General features: G+C 61.7%; 2 non-coding genes across 2 annotated transcripts; both read left to right on the plus strand.

Annotated features, from left to right (window-relative positions):
* Positions 1–11,009: 11,009 nt before the first annotated feature.
* LOC142794393 (small subunit ribosomal RNA) lies at positions 11,010–12,824 on the plus strand. Its single transcript, XR_012892306.1, has one exon. It is a non-coding gene; the product is annotated as a small subunit ribosomal RNA (ribosomal RNA).
* A 1,719-nt stretch (positions 12,825–14,543) lies between these two features.
* On the plus strand, positions 14,544–14,696 carry LOC142794401 (5.8S ribosomal RNA). The gene has a single exon (XR_012892312.1). It is a non-coding gene; the product is annotated as a 5.8S ribosomal RNA (ribosomal RNA).
* Positions 14,697–15,000: the final 304 nt, after the last annotated feature.

Below are 15,000 nucleotides of genomic sequence, written 5' to 3' on the forward strand. Positions count from 1 at the left end.
ACAAAGCTGGTCCCAAAATCGCGCCAAGTACGAAAGGAACAGCGCGGTCGAGACTCGGAAGAAAAAGCTTTCAAAGTGTCGTAGCACGATGCACACTGCTGTTCGTGTGGAACAAACGTGACTACCGTGCTGTACGGTGGAGTTCTGTGCGCAAAAGCGGCGCGTGTGTTTCTAAGCACCACAGCGTTGTGTCAAAAAAGAGGTGCCTGAGAGAAACGCATGCGACTGCCGTGCTTTGCGGCATAGCACCGTGCGCAAAAACGGTGCGCATGCAAGAGGTGTCAGAGCAAGCGAACTTGTGCCACGAGCAACAGGTCACTAAAAGCCTATAGATGACGGTGTTGGAGGAAAAGAAAAATATCGAGAAAGCACTGCGGTGTGCCGTGCGTAGGGACGGGCGCGCGTGCCACATGCCGCCGAAATATGGGTGTCGGAGAAAACAGAGTGCCGCGCGTAACGAGGGGCGCGCGTGTTACAGAGAGATATGCCCAAACGCATGAAAGTGTACGCAGGTGTCCTAAGGCAGTTTTTTTTTTTTTCCTCATTTTGATGTCGCCCCGGCTGACGCGGTTTTCGTTTTTCCGTGCCGCCCCGGCTGACGCAGTTTTTGCGCCGCCCCGGCTGACGCGGTTTTTGCGCCGCCCCGGCTGACGCGGTTTTCGCGCCGCCCCGGCTGACGCGGTTTTCGCGCCGCCCCGGCTGACGCGGTTTTTGCGTCGCCCCGGCTGACGCGGTTCGGACTTTGCACTTTTTGGCTCACCCCGGCTGGCGGCCCACTCACTCGATCGCCAGGTCTGTTTGCCCCGGTGGTTCCACCGCCAGGCTTAAGCGCGAACTTTTTTTGTTTGTTTTCTTTTGATTAAGCGCAAGCTTTTTTCTTTGTTTTCTTTTGATTAAGCGCGGGCTTTTTTCTTTGTTTTTTTTTTTTATTTCGCCCCGGCAGACGCGGTTTTTGCGCCGCCCCGGCTGACGCGGTTTTTGCCGCCCCGGCTGACGCAGTTCGGACTTAGCACTTTTCGGCTGTGCCTGGCTGGCGGCCCACTCACTCGATCGCCATGTCTGTTTGCCACAGTTTTCCCGGTGGTGCCGCACCCGGGCTCGCCCCGGCTGACGCAGTTTTCGCGCCGCCCCGGCTGACGCGGTTTCGTGCCGCCCCGGCAGACGCGGTTTTCGCGCCGCCCCGGCTGACGCGGTTTTTGCGTCGCCCCGGCTGACACGGTTCGGACTTTGCACTTTTCGGCTGTGCCTGGCTGGCGGCCCACTCACTCGATCGCCATGTCTGTTTGCCACAGTTTTCCCGGTGGTGCCGCACCCGGGCTCGCCCCGGCTGACGCAGTTTTCGCGCCGCCCCGGCTGACGCGGTTTCGTGCCGCCCCGGCAGACGCGGTTTTCGCGCCGCCCCGGCTGACGCGGTTTCGTGCCGCCCCGGCAGACGCAGTTCGGACTTAGCACTTTTCGGCTGTGCCTGGCTGGCGGCCCACTCACTCGATCGCCATGTCTGTTTGCCACAGTTTTCCCGGTGGTGCCGCACCCGGGCTCGCCCCGGCTGACGCAGTTTTCGCGCCGCCCCGGCTGACGCGGTTTCGTGCCGCCCCGGCAGACGCGGTTTTCCCGCCGCCCCGGCTGACGCGGTTTCGTGCCGCCCCGGCAGACGCAGTTCGGACTTAGCACTTTTCGGCTGTGCCTGGCTGGCGGCCCACTCACTCAATCGCCATGTCTGTTTGCCACAGTTTTCCCGGTGGTGCCGCACCCGGGCTCGCCCCGGCTGACGCAGTTTTCGCGCCGCCCCGGCTGACGCGGTTTCGTGCCGCCCCGGCAGACGCGGTTTTCGCGCCGCCCCGGCTGACGCGGTTTCGTGCCGCCCCGGCAGACGCAGTTCGGACTTAGCACTTTTCGGCTGTGCCTGGCTGGCGGCCCACTCACTCGATCGCCATGTCTGTTTGCCACAGTTTTCCCGGTGGTGCCGCACCCGGGCTCGCCCCGGCAGACGCGTTTTTTTTTTTCTTTCGCCCCGGCTGACGCAGTTTTCGCGCCGCCCCGGCTGACGCGGTTTCGTGCCGCCCCGGCAGACGCGGTTTTTTGCGCCGCCCCGGCTGACGCGGTTTTTGCCGCCCCGGCTGACGCAGTTCGGACTTAGCACTTTTCGGCTGTGCCTGGCTGGCGGCCCACTCACTCGATCGCCATGTCTGTTTGCCACAGTTTTCCCGGTGGTGCCGCACCCGGGCTCGCCCCGGCTGACGCAGTTTTCGCGCCGCCCCGGCTGACGCGGTTTCGTGCCGCCCCGGCAGACGCGGTTTTCGCGCCGCCCCGGCTGACGCGGTTTCGTGCCGCCCCGGCAGACGCAGTTCGGACTTAGCACTTTTCGGCTGTGCCTGGCTGGCGGCCCACTCACTCGATCGCCATGTCTGTTTGCCACAGTTTTCCCGGTGGTGCCGCACCCGGGCTCGCCCCGGCTGACGCAGTTTTCGCGCCGCCCCGGCTGACGCGGTTTCGTGCCGCCCCGGCAGACGCGGTTTTCGCGCCGCCCCGGCTGACGCGGTTTCGTGCCGCCCCGGCAGACGCAGTTCGGACTTAGCACTTTTCGGCTGTGCCTGGCTGGCGGCCCACTCACTCGATCGCCATGTCTGTTTGCCACAGTTTTCCCGGTGGTGCCGCACCCGGGCTCGCCCCGGCAGACGCGTTTTTTTTTTTTCTTTCGCCCCGGCTGACGCAGTTTTCGCGCCGCCCCGGCTGACGCGGTTTCGTGCCGCCCCGGCAGACGCGGTTTTTTTGCGCCGCCCCGGCTGACGCGGTTTTTGCCGCCCCGGCTGACGCAGTTCGGACTTGGCACTTTTTGGCTGAGCCTGGCTGGTGGCCCACTCACTCGATCGCCATGTCTGTTAGCCACAGTTTTCCCGGTGGTGCCGCACCCGGGCTCGCCCCGGCTGACGCAGTTTTCGCGCCGCCCCGGCAGACGCGGTTTTCGCGCCGCCCCGGCTGACGCGGTTTTTGCCGCCCCGGCTGACGCAGTTCGGACTTGGCACTTTTTGGGCTGAGCCTGGCTGGCGGCCCACTCACTCGATCGCCATGTCTGTTTGCCACAGTCTTCCCGGTGGTGCCGCACCCGGGCTCGCCCCGGCAGACGCGTTTTTTTTTTCTTTCGCCCCGGCAGACGTGGTTCCCCCCCCCCCCCCTTTTCGCTCGCCCCGGCTGACGAGGTTTTCGCGCCGCCCCGGCTGACGCAGTTTTCGCGCCGCCCCGGCTGACGCGGTTTCGTGCCGCCCCGGCTGACGCGGTTTTCGCGCCGCCCCGGCTGACGCGGTTTTTGCGTCGCCCCGGCTGACACGGTTCGGACTTTGCACTTTTCGGCTGTGCCTGGCTGGCGGCCCACTCACTCGATCGCCATGTCTGTTTGCCACAGTTTTCCCGGTGGTGCCGCACCCGGGCTCGCCCCGGCTGACGCAGTTTTCGCGCCGCCCCGGCAGACGCGGTTTTCGCGCCGCCCCGGCTGACGCGGTTTCGTGCCGCCCCGGCAGACGCAGTTCGGACTTAGCACTTTTCGGCTGTGCCTGGCTGGCGGCCCACTCACTCGATCGCCATGTCTGTTTGCCACAGTTTTCCCGGTGGTGCCGCACCCGGGCTCGCCCCGGCTGACGCAGTTTTCGCGCCGCCCCGGCTGACGCGGTTTCGTGCCGCCCCGGCAGACGCGGTTTTCGCGCCGCCCCGGCTGACGCGGTTTCGTGCCGCCCCGGCAGACGCAGTTCGGACTTAGCACTTTTCGGCTGTGCCTGGCTGGCGGCCCACTCACTCGATCGCCATGTCTGTTTGCCACAGTTTTCCCGGTGGTGCCGCACCCGGGCTCGCCCCGGCAGACGCGTTTTTTTTTTTTCTTTCGCCCCGGCTGACGCAGTTTTCGCGCCGCCCCGGCTGACGCGGTTTCGTGCCGCCCCGGCAGACGCGGTTTTTTGCGCCGCCCCGGCTGACGCGGTTTTTGCCGCCCCGGCTGACGCAGTTCGGACTTAGCACTTTTCGGCTGTGCCTGGCTGGCGGCCCACTCACTCGATCGCCATGTCTGTTTGCCACAGTTTTCCCGGTGGTGCCGCACCCGGGCTCGCCCCGGCTGACGCAGTTTTCGCGCCGCCCCGGCTGACGCGGTTTCGTGCCGCCCCGGCAGACGCGGTTTTCGCGCCGCCCCGGCTGACGCGGTTTCGTGCCGCCCCGGCAGACGCAGTTCGGACTTAGCACTTTTCGGCTGTGCCTGGCTGGCGGCCCACTCACTCGATCGCCATGTCTGTTTGCCACAGTTTTCCCGGTGGTGCCGCACCCGGGCTCGCCCCGGCTGACGCAGTTTTCGCGCCGCCCCGGCTGACGCGGTTTCGTGTCGCCCCGGCAGACGCGGTTTTCGCGCCGCCCCGGCTGACGCGGTTTCGTGCCGCCCCGGCAGACGCAGTTCGGACTTAGCACTTTTCGGCTGTGCCTGGCTGGCGGCCCACTCACTCGATCGCCATGTCTGTTTGCCACAGTTTTCCCGGTGGTGCCGCACCCGGGCTCGCCCCGGCTGACGCAGTTTTCGCGCCGCCCCGGCTGACGCGGTTTCGTGCCGCCCCGGCAGACGCGGTTTTCGCGCCGCCCCGGCTGACGCGGTTTCGTGCCGCCCCGGCAGACGCAGTTCGGACTTAGCACTTTTCGGCTGTGCCTGGCTGGCGGCCCACTCACTCGATCGCCATGTCTGTTTGCCACAGTTTTCCCGGTGGTGCCGCACCCGGGCTCGCCCCGGCAGACGCAGTTTTCGCGCCGCCCCGGCAGACGCGGTTTTCGCGCCGCCCCGGCTGACGCGGTTTTTGCCGCCCCGGCTGACGCAGTTCGGACTTGGCACTTTTTGGGCTGAGCCTGGCTGGCGGCCCACTCACTCGATCGCCATGTCTGTTTGCCACAGTCTTCCCGGTGGTGCCGCACCCGGGCTCGCCCCGGCAGACGCGTTTTTTTTTTCTTTCGCCCCGGCAGACGTGGTTCCCCCCCCCCCCTTTTCGCTCGCCCCGGCTGACGAGGTTTTCGCGCCGCCCCGGCTGACGCAGTTTTCGCGCCGCCCCGGCTGACGCGGTTTCGTGCCGCCCCGGCTGACGCGGTTTTCGCGCCGCCCCGGCTGACGCGGTTTTTGCGTCGCCCCGGCTGACACGGTTCGGACTTTGCACTTTTCGGCTGTGCCTGGCTGGCGGCCCACTCACTCGATCGCCATGTCTGTTTGCCACAGTTTTCCCGGTGGTGCCGCACCCGGGCTTGCCCCGGCAGACGCGTTTTTTTTTTTCTTTTCGCCCCGGCTGACGCAGTTTTCGCCCCGCCCCGGCTGACGCGGTTTCGTGCCGCCCCGGCAGACGCGGTTTTTTGCGCCGCCCCGGCTGACGCGGTTTTTGCCGCCCCGGCTGACGCAGTTCGGACTTTGCACTTTTTGGCTGAGCCTGGCTGGCGGCCCACTCACTCGATCGCCATGTCTGTTTGCCACAGTTTTCCCGGTGGTGCCGCACCCGGGCTCGCCCCGGCAGACGCGTTTTTTTTTTCCTTCGCCCCGGCAGACGTGGTTCCCCCCCCCCCTCCGTCTTTCTTTTTGTTTTTTTTTTTCGCCGCGGCTGAAGAGGATTTTTCGGTGCCTCGACGCCCCGGTAGTCGCGGTTTTTCCGTTTCCGCACGGCCCCGGCTGACGCTGCTCGGTCACAGTCGCCTTTTGTGAGGATTGCAGACTTCTTGAGCGCGGGTGTTTTTTTTTTGTTGTTGTTGTTGTTTTATTACGCATTCGCTCCAGCAGACGCTGTTTAGACTTTTTGTTTCCTCTTTTATCCTGCGACGAGGTGACGAGGTTTATTCGGTGCCCCGCCGCCCCGGCTGAAGTGATTTTTCCTGTCCCGTGCCGCCCCGGCTGACGCGGTTGGGACTTCGCGTTTGTTCGGCCGCCACGGGTTTTGGCGCACTCGCTCGGTTGCTTGTTGTTGCCACTTGTTGCGAACCCAGGTTTCTTGAGCGAGCGCGGGCGTTTTTTCTTCCTTTCTTTCTTTGTTCTATGTGTTAGCGAATCGGCCTTTAATATCACACGAGGACTCACAACCAACAATTTTCAGTTTGAAGTGTAAAAAATCTGCAGGTGTTGACGTAACTGACTTGCCCCGTACCCTTGAGTACATCCATGAAGTTCTCGTAGTACTACTAAATCGCATTATTCCAAGTGGAGAAATTCCCATAAACTTGCAAACCTCTACACGAAAATCGGTGCGCGTGATAAAGTTGAAAATTATCGTCCGATATCAAATGTGCCTTCTATAACACAAATTCTAGGAAAAAAAAAAAAAAACACTTGTTCGCCGTTTTCTGCGCCGTGACTGGCAGCACTCCGGCGAAGCGAAACGGGGTCGATTCGAGCACGATATCGGCGTCTTTCGACGTGCTCGCCGGCGACCGTCGCACGAGTACGTCGCACGAGCGCGTCTGCCGGGGCGCCGTTTGCGAAGCCGACGCAAAAGTGGGAACCGCCGCTCGGATGATCGCCGCTTTCGGCAGAGTGAGTGTTGGCACTCCGGGGAAGCGAAACAGCGTGAATGCGCCCACGAAATCGGCGTATTTTGAAGTGCCCGCCGGCGACCGTCGCACGAGTACGGTAAACCGCGTCAGCCGGGGCGTAGTTCGGGACGCCGACGAAAAAGTGGGAAGCGCAACTCGGATCTTCGCCGTTTTTGCAGGAGTGAGTGGCGGCCCTCCTGCGAGACCAAGAAGCATCGATTCGTGCACGAATTCGGCGCCTTTCGACGTGATCGCCGGCGACCGTCGCTCGAGTAGGGCAAACCGCGTCTGCCGGGGCGGGCTTCGGGACGCCGATGCGAAAGTGGGAAACGCTGCTCGGATGTTCGCCGTTTTTGGCCGAGTGAGTGCTGGCACTCGGGCGAAGCCAAACGGGGCCGATTACGGCACGATATCGGCGTCTTTCGACGTGCCCGGCGGCGACCGTCGCACGAGTACGGTAAACCGCGTCAGCCCGGGCGGAGTTCGGGACGCCGATGCGAAAGTGGAGAACGCCGCTCGGATCTTCGCCGTTTTTGGAGGAGTGAGTGGCGGCACTCCGGAGAAGCCAAGGAGCGCCAATTAGCGCACGATATCGGCGTCTTTCGACGCGCTCGCCGGCGACCGTCGAACGAGTAGGGCAAACCGCGTCTGCCGGGGCGGGGTTTACGACGCCGACGCAAAAGTGGGAACCGCCGCTCGGATGTTGGCCGTTTTTGGCAGAGTGAGTGCTGGCACACCGGCGACGCGAAAGAGCGCGAAAGCGCCCACGAAAGTGGCGTATTTGGACGTGCTTGACGGCGACCGCTGCAGGAGTACGAAAAACCACGTCAGCCGGGGCGAGCGACCCACGGCGGTCTGGGTGCTTATCGCTGCTATTATAGGGGCACCCCGGCAGACGCAGAAAAAAAAAATTTTTTTTCGACCTTCTTTTTTGCTGGTCGAGCTCGGGTAACCCAGGTCGCAATGGGAGCCGCGCACGAAAGCGGCGTCGCGAGACGCGTTCGCGGTCGCTAGTCGCACGAGCTCGGCAACCGCGTCAGCCGGCGCGGAGTTCGGGATGCCGACGGCTAAGTGGGTACCGCTGCTCGGATGTTCGCCGTTTTTGGCCGAGTGAGTGCTGGCACTCCGGCGAAGCGAAACGGGGCCGATTCGGGCACGATATCGGCGTATTTCGACGTGCTCGCCGGCGACCGTCGCACGAGTACGGCAAAGCGCGTCTGCCGGGGCGAGGTTTGCGATGCCGACGAAAAAGTGGGAAGCGCCGCTCGGATCTTCGCCGTTTTTGCAGGAGTGAGTGGCGGCCCTCCTGCGAGACCAAGAAGCATCGACTCGCGCACGATATCGGTGTCTTTCGACGTGCCCGCCGGCCACCGCCGCACGAGTACGGCAAACCGCGTATGCCGGGGCGGGGTTGGCGACGCCGACGCAAAAGTGGGAACCGCCACTAGGATGTTCGCCGTTTTTGGCAGAGTGAGTGCTGGCACACCGGCGACGCGAAAGAGCGCGAAAGCGCCCACGAAAGTGGCGTATTTGGACGTGCTTGACGGCGACCGCTGCAGGAGTACGAAAAACCACGTCAGCCGGGGCGAGCGACCCACGGCGGTCTGGGTGCTTATCGCTGCTATTATAGGGGCACCCCGGCAGACGCAGAAAAAAAAAATTTTTTTTCGACCTTCTTTTTTGCTGGTCGAGCTCGGGTAACCCAGGTCGCAATGGGAGCCGCGCACGAAAGCGGCGTCGCGAGACGCGTTCGCGGTCGCTAGTCGCACGAGCTCGGCAACCGCGTCAGCCGGCGCGGAGTTCGGGATGCCGACGGCTAAGTGGGTACCGCTGCTCGGATGTTCGCCGTTTTTGGCCGAGTGAGTGCTGGCACTCCGGCGAAGCGAAACGGGGCCGATTCGGGCACGATATCGGCGTATTTCGACGTGCTCGCCGGCGACCGTCGCACGAGTACGGCAAAGCGCGTCTGCCGGGGCGAGGTTTGCGATGCCGACGAAAAAGTGGGAAGCGCCGCTCGGATCTTCGCCGTTTTTGCAGGAGTGAGTGGCGGCCCTCCTGCGAGACCAAGAAGCATCGACTCGCGCACGATATCGGTGTCTTTCGACGTGCCCGCCGGCCACCGCCGCACGAGTACGGCAAACCGCGTATGCCGGGGCGGGGTTGGCGACGCCGACGCAAAAGTGGGAACCGCCACTAGGATGTTCGCCGTTTTTGGCAGAGTGAGTGCTGGCACTCCGGCGAAGCGAAAGAGCGCGAATGCGCCCACGAAAGTGGCGTGTTTGGACGTGCTTGACGACGACCACCGCAGGAAAACGAAAAACCACGTCAGCCGGGGCGAGCGACCCATGGCGGTCTGGGTGCTTATCGCTGCTATTATAGGGGCACCCCGGCAGACGCAAAAAAAAAAAAAAATTTTTTTCGACATTCTTTCTTGCTCGTCGACCTCGGGTGACCCAGGTCGCAGTGGGAGCCGCGCACGAAAGCGGCGTCGCGAGACGGCTTCGCGGTCGCTAGTCGCACGAGCTCGGCAACCGCGTCTGCCGGGGCGGAGTTCGGGACGCCGACGGCTAAGTGGGAACCGCCGCTCGGATGTTCGCCGTTTGTGGCCGAGTGAGTGCTGGCACTCCGGCGAAGCCAAACGGGGCCGATTCCGGCACGATATCGGCGTCTTTCTACGTGCTCGCCGGCGACCGTCGCACGAGTACGGCAAAGTGCGTCTGCCGGGGCGGGGTTTGCGACGCGTACGCAATAGTGAGAACCGTCGCTCGGATGTTCGTCGTCTTTCGCCGAGCCAGTGCTGGCACTCCGGCGAAGCCGAACGGAGCCGATTCGGGCACGATATCGGCGTCTTTCCACGTGCTCGCCGGCGACCGTCGCACGAGTACGGTAAACCGCGTCAGCCGGGGCGGAGTTCGGGACGCCGATGCGAAAGTGGGAAGCGCCGCTCGGATCTTCGCCGTTTTTGGAGGAGTCAGTGGCGGCACTCCGGTGAAGCCAAGGTGCGCCAATTCGCGCACGATATCGGCGTCTTTCGACGTGCCCGCCGGCCACCGTCGCACGAGTACGGCAAACCTCGTCTGCCGGGGCGGGGTTTGCGACGCCGACGCAAAAGTGGGAACCGCCGCTCGGATGTTCGCCGTTTTTGGCAGAGTGAGTGCTGGCACTCCGGCGAAGCGAAAGAGCGTGAATGCGCCCACGAAAGTAGCGTATTTGGACGTGCTTGACGGCGACCGCCGCAGGAGTACGAAAAACCACGTCAGCCGGGGCGAGCGACCCACGGCGGTCTGGGTGCTTATCGCTGCTATTATAGGGGCACCCCGGCAGACGCAGAAAGAAAAAAAAAAAAAAATGGGGACATGGCGTGCGTCACCGTGCGGCTTCGCAGCGTTGCCGAAGTCGCCGAGCCCTTCGACTGAGCCGAACGGCGGACAGGGAACGTTGGTCGGCCGTTCTAACCTGTCGGTGCCACGCCGAGACGTCGTTAAGGAAAACCGCGTCGTGGGCCTCTACGACGCCGTCGAGTCGTTGTACGTTTGGTGTCCAGCGTGTCGGCGGCGAGTAGCGGACACGTCGTTCACGACTTCGGTCTTTCGCAGTCGACGCGAACTTGCGGAGAGTCGTGGTGCCTCACGTTTTCGGCAGAAACCGCGGCGGAATTTTCCCGTGCGTGCGCGCACGACCTCGGTGCTGTGCCGTCAGCGTAGTGTTGCACAAACTCGTGGCCTACCCAAGGTGCGGTACGTTTGCGGCCGTATCCTCGGTGGGAATTTCGTGAGTAGGGTCGCAAATTCTACGACCTCGGCCGGTTTGAGAGCGACGTAGACTTGTGGCACGCTCAACGTGCCACACGTTTCGGGGCACACCCGCGGTGAAATTTTCTCGAGTACGCTCGTATTAGTGCCCAAGGAGGTCTGGGTACTTATCGCTGCTATTATGTGGGGGTTCTCGTGAGCGGCGTACGCGAAAGCGACCGGGTGTCTGATATGCGGCGGGCTTCGGCCTCGTCAAGCGTGTCCTCGGGTCTGCTCCAGGGGAATCCACGGCAGTCGTCTGCAGCCTCATCCGCTTGATGCGTTAGGGGCTGGTTGTCGGACGGTGCCGTTTTACCACGATATCGAGGTGTGTTCCGTGTCGTCCTCGGGCGATTCAGATGCGAAAGCGCCGAAGACGCGGGCGTGACCCGTCGTCTGGCGGCTTTGCAGTCTCGGCTCCGTTGCTAGTTCCGGCCGGTCCACCGACAGTGCAGCGGGCTTGGGCAACCCGCACGGCGCGACCGAGTCGATGCAACGAAAAAGAGCGAGCATGAACGTGCTTCTTGCCGCACGGCTCCCACTCGTCTTTCGGGAAGGTTGTGCCGTAGCGAGCTCGAACGCCGTCATCTCGGAGTGCAAAATAAGCGTGTTGGGGCGCCTGAAGGTGGCCTCCGCCGCACACAGACTGCGTCCGGCCCGCCGAAGGCGAGGACGGACGCGCAGTCGAACGATTACCTGGTTGATCCTGCCAGTAATCATATGCTTGTCTCAAAGATTAAGCCATGCATGTCTAAGTACATGCCGAAATAAGGCGAAACCGCGAATGGCTCATTAAATCAGTTATGGTTCCTTAGATCGTTTCTTCCTACTTGGATAACTGTGGCAATTCTAGAGCTAATACATGCAGTGAGCCTGGAGCCCTTTGGGTAACGGGTGCTTTTATTAGACCAAGATCGATCGGGTTTCGGCCCGTATTGTGTGGTGACTCTGGATAACTTTGTGCTGATCGCATGGCCACGAGCCGGCGACGTTTCTTTCAAGTGTCTGCCTTATCAACTTTCGATGGTAGGTTACTTGCTTACCATGGTTGTTACGGGTAACGGAGAATCAGGGTTCGATTCCGGAGAGGGAGCCTGAGAAACGGCTACCACATCCAAGGAAGGCAGCAGGCGCGCAAATTACCCACTCCCGGCACGGGGAGGTAGTGACGAAAAATAACAATACGGGACTCTTTTGAGGCCCCGTAATTGAAATGAGTACACTCTAAATCCTTTAACGAGGATCAATTGGAGGGCAAGTCTGGTGCCAGCAGCCGCGGTAATTCCAGCTCCAATAGCGTATACTAAAGCTGCTGCGGTTAAAAAGCTCGTAGTTGGATCTCAGTTCCAGACGAGTAGTGCATCTACCCGATGCGACGGCTCGGACTGAACATCATGCCGGTTCTTTCTTGGTGCACTTCATTGTGTGCCTCGAGATGGCCGGTGCTTTTACTTTGAAAAAATTAGAGTGCTCAACGCAGGCGAGTCGCCTGAATAAACTTGCATGGAATAATAGAACAAGACCTCGTTTCTGTTCTGTTGGTTTTTGGAATACGAGGTAATGATTAAGAGGGACGGACGGGGGCATTCGTATTGCGGCGCTAGAGGTGAAATTCTTGGACCGTCGCAAGACGAACTACTGCGAAAGCATTTGCCAAGAATGTTTTCATTGATCAAGAACGAAAGTCAGAGGTTCGAAGGCGATCAGATACCGCCCTAGTTCTGACCATAAACGATGCCAACCAGCGATCCGCCTGAGTTACTCAAATGACTCGGCGGGCAGCTTCCGGGAAACCAAAGTATTTGGGTTCCGGGGGAAGTATGGTTGCAAAGCTGAAACTTAAAGGAATTGACGGAAGGGCACCACCAGGAGTGGAGCCTGCGGCTTAATTTGACTCAACACGGGAAAACTTACCCGGCCCGGACACTGGGAGGATTGACAGATTGAGAGCTCTTTCTTGATTCGGTGGATGGTGGTGCATGGCCGTTCTTAGTTGGTGGAGCGATTTGTCTGGTTAATTCCGATAACGAACGAGACTCTAGCCTATTAAATAGGTGCGGGGTTCCCAGCACCTTACAACCTTCTTAGAGGGACAAGCGGCTCCTAGCCGCACGAAACAGAGCAATAACAGGTCTGTGATGCCCTTAGATGTCCGGGGCCGCACGCGCGCTACACTGAAGGAAGCAGCGTGTCTTTATCCCTGTCTGAAAAGACTGGGTAACCCGTGGAACTTCTTTCGTGATTGGGATAGGGGCTTGCAATTGTTCCCCTTGAACGAGGAATTCCCAGTAAGCGCGAGTCATAAGCTCGCGTTGATTACGTCCCTGCCCTTTGTACACACCGCCCGTCGCTACTACCGATTGAATGATTTAGTGAGGTCTTCGGACCGATGTCCGGCGCGGCCTTTCGGTTGCGCCGGTCTGTTGGAAAGATGACCAAACTTGATCATTTAGAGGAAGTAAAAGTCGTAACAAGGTTTCCGTAGGTGAACCTGCGGAAGGATCATTAACGGATTGTGAAGGGTGAGCGCCTCAGCTGCGTCTGCGCCCGACACTTTCTGCCGCTGACCCCGTTTGGACGCGGGGTCGGCTTTTCCCCACGGGGCTGCCTGAATGTGGAGCGGCACCCCGTGACAAATTGTTGCGCCCAGCGGACGCCAACACCGCGACCTTGGACGGTCGGCCAGGTGGCGGACGCGGGTACAAACGGCGCAACGCACTCATAGGTCGGCTTTCGACCCGCCACTGCACCGTGGCTCGAAGCGCTCGAAATGCGCGACCCGACCGCTGCGGGACCGCCTAGTACTGTAAACAGGAGCGGCGGAGCGCGAACGGCGAGTCGTGGTTACGTCGGTAGAAGGCGAGGCTGCGCGTTCCCGAAACGCCAGCCGAGTGCCCTCCCGACCGTTCGAGCGTGCAAGAACGAGACCCGACAATCGCGCGGCGACTGCCAAGTACGAGAGGAACGGCACAAGCGTCGGCGGTCGGTCAAGGAACTGGCGATGTGACGGGTCCGCTGTGCACCAGTGCATACCGTCCCGCCGTCCGCGGCAAGCGCCTCCGCGTCCTCGGGTGACGGAGGCTGCCGGTCGGTTCTTGCAGGCGAGGGATCTCGCTGGCACCGGTTCGCGTTGACGCGCGGCCGGTCATGGCACGGCGATGCGACGGCCGAGGTGCGCAGTACTCGATGGAGGAACCGCACGCTCCGATGACCGTCCCGCCCTCCGCGGCGTATGCGTACCGACCGTAATGGTTGCAGCAGCGCCGGCCGGCTTTTGAATTCGCCACACGAAACACGGTGCGAGATCGCGGTTAGGGGAGCGTCGACGTTGCCAGGCGTTTTGCTTGCTGCCGAGGGAAAGGCGGCACGGCCACGTCGCGCTCGTCGCGATTAGCGGGTCTGCGCGCTTTGGGAAGGTGCCGCAACGACTTGCCGAAAGAGGAAGCACGGAAGAACGAGGGACTTGGACGTCCCGACAATTGAACGCACTTGCGGCCAGGCCCTTGCTGGCTTCGTTCTTCCGCCTCGAGTAGGCTCGTACGCGGCTCCGGCGCCGAAAGTGGTCCTTGGCACCGACTTCGGTGGACGTGGGAAGTGCCGCGCAAGTACGGCGCGCCTGGCTCCACCTGTTGGCTAAAGTAGGCAGCCGGATTGGCATTTTGGTGTGCGGTGGCAAACCGTGGATGCGAAAAAAGCTTGTGCGATTTCGTGGAACAAAAAGCGGGGGTCCCCCTTTTTATGCGGAGGAGACCGACCCGCCTGCCGTGGTGAACCGCGACGCCACGGTAAAAACGGGAGAGGCTTGTCGATGGGACCGTGCATCCCGCGCTCCACGGAGGCCGGGAGGCGGCCGCCCGAGGAAATGTGTAGCCGTCGAGGCCCGCATCTGCGTGCACTCTTATCCAAATGGGTGTACCGCAGGCATTTTCTGGTTAGGCGGGCCAATGAGAGCGAGCACACAACGATACCTACGGGTCCGGCTTGGAGAACCGGCTTCGACGCCTCCCGAGTATTTATAGAGGGGTGGACCACGAAAGCACTCGCAAGTAGCGAAAGCGAAACGCCGTCCGAAACACACCGTTTGCTCGATTTGCGGCAGCCGAAAAAGGCGCGGCAGAGTTTTGGAGTCCAAGCGTGCGCTGAAAAGCGCCCTTCTTGGCCACTGTTTGGCCGAGTGCCAGAAACGTTTGGTTTTGACTGTACGGAATTGAACAAACACTTTTTCACGACTCTAAGCGGTGGATCACTCGGTTCTCGGGTCGATGAAGAACGCAGCCAGCTGCGAGACTTGGTGTGAATTGCAGGACACACTGAGCACTGATTCTTTGAACGCACATTGCGGCCTTGGGTCTTCCCTTGGCTTCGTCTGTCTGAGGGTCGGATCACATATCAAGAGAGCCTTCGGCGCACAAGGGAACGTGAGCCGTCGACTCGTTTTGACCGCGTCGGCAACACGGACAGCACGCTGAACACCTCACAGCGAGCGCCAACAGCGGCCACTCAAGGGCGAGACGGTGGCGACCGTCGTGCCAGAGCCCAACCGAAACGGGGGCGACCGACTGCATTGAGGATGTGGCACCTCGTTGAGACCGCCGCAGGACTTCGAGTCGGAAGGAAGCCTGCAGGGAAAGTGCGGTCGAGGTTGCGTACTCCTCTCTGCGACCGGGCGCGCAAGAGCTGCGAG

The sequence above is a fragment of the Rhipicephalus microplus genome, unplaced genomic scaffold, assembly GCF_043290135.1.
Source record: "Rhipicephalus microplus isolate Deutch F79 unplaced genomic scaffold, USDA_Rmic scaffold_409, whole genome shotgun sequence".
Taxonomy (NCBI): domain Eukaryota; kingdom Metazoa; phylum Arthropoda; class Arachnida; order Ixodida; family Ixodidae; genus Rhipicephalus; species Rhipicephalus microplus.